General features: G+C 33.0%; 1 non-coding gene across 1 annotated transcript; it reads left to right on the top strand.

Moving 5' to 3' along the window:
- Positions 1 to 1,146: 1,146 nt before the first annotated feature.
- Positions 1,147 to 1,254, top strand: LOC126002181 (U6 spliceosomal RNA). Its single transcript, XR_007492952.1, has one exon. It is a non-coding gene; the product is annotated as a U6 spliceosomal RNA (small nuclear RNA).
- The last annotated feature ends 396 nt before the right edge of the window (positions 1,255 to 1,650 follow it).

The raw sequence follows: 1,650 nt of genomic DNA, 5'->3' as shown, positions 1-1,650 counted from the left end.
CTAATAAGGTTGGTGACAATTTGAATATCAAATTGTTCAGAATAAACAATTAGGGATGGGAATACACATCAGTGGGAAAGTACATACTTCACAGTATGGAACCATGGATGCTGTATTTGGTACACACACTGTGTTATGTTAGGAACAAAGTAATCAACATAGAGGATAACAGACTATAATCTATTGAATAAATTATAAATGCATCATCTAAAAGTGATATAAATAAATGAATATCTACTCTGCTTATTACATTTCTTGAATGTATATAAATGCAGAAGGAAAGGTTGAATCAAAAGGTTCTCATTTGGCAACAGTGAAGCTACTTGATTCCAGAATGTTCATATGGACTCCCAAATAAAGAGTTTGTTAGGAGGAAATGAGTAAATTGGCAAATAAGAACTCTGGATCAAGGTTGGAGCAACTAATCTTGAAACAACTGAAAGTCACATAATCTGTGATAGAATGCAAAGGTCCAGGGTAATATCTGTGATAGTTCTGAAGAAAGTTTACAGCCTTAGTATGGTGTGATATGTAAATAAATACAGATTTGGTGAAATCTACCTAACAACTGGCCTGCAATCTTCAAAAAAGTCAAGGTGATAAAAAGCAAGGAAAGATTTAGTAAGTTCTAAGTTGAAGGAGACTAAAAAAGGTATTGAAATTAAGTCTTGGTTTTAGCTCTAAATAAGATTTTTTTTATTGGATAGTGTATTTTATTGGTATTGATCTAACTTTAATGGCTGTGCTGTATGAGAAGTCTCACCTTAAGCAATAGAGTATTGTCTACACTTTACTCTTAAGTAAGCTTGTTTTGGTTCGGTTTAGTTTGGTTTGGTTTGGCAAAATTTGGTTTGGTTTGGTTGGGGGGGGCCACACATGAAATAGTGTTCAAGACTAATTTCTAGCTTTTGATCTGAGAAACCTCAGGGGAGACATTCTTTGTCCAGTTCTTTAAAAACTTTTTGGGGGGGGAAGATGGGGAGTCACAGCCAGTAGTTTTCATGCCTCTGCGGTAAGGTATCATTCCTAGGGAGGCTCCGAGGATTGTATGTGTGGGGATCAATCCAGGTCAGTTTTATGAAAGTCCTACTTGTTGTACTATTGTTCTGGCCACATCTTATAAATCTCTTAAGAATGGAAAAAAAAGTGCTCGCTTCAGCAGCACATATACTAAAATTGGAACGATACAGAGAAGATTAGCATGGCCCCCAGCGCAAGGATAACACACAAATTCGTGAAGTGTTCCATATTAAAATAAATAAATAAATAAATAAATAAAAGAATTTAAAAAAATAAAAGAAAGAAAATCCATTCAAAATTTAAAGTATCATTTGTATTGACGTATCAATGTTGTGCTAACTTCAACATAAACTGTTGCTTTAAATTTATTTGTTGAAAACATCAATTTTATTCATATTAGTTTCTCAATAAGTGCATCTAAATACATTTAGATCATTATATTTACATGTAGAGTTCATTGCATGGGACAATCTTTAATATTCTTATCTAAAATAAGTTTTTATTCATTTCACCTCACTAAACTTGAAAAATGATGAAAGGAATTGGAACTTCAAGAAAATTGACAAATACTTTCATTTGGATCATTCAAGTCAACTCTAGGATAGATAAATGCAGTTTACATTGTCTCAG

The sequence above is a fragment of the Suncus etruscus genome, chromosome 2 (genome assembly GCF_024139225.1).
Source record: "Suncus etruscus isolate mSunEtr1 chromosome 2, mSunEtr1.pri.cur, whole genome shotgun sequence".
Classification (NCBI taxonomy): domain Eukaryota; kingdom Metazoa; phylum Chordata; class Mammalia; order Eulipotyphla; family Soricidae; genus Suncus; species Suncus etruscus.
This window is presented reverse-complemented; position numbering and strand designations above follow the sequence as displayed.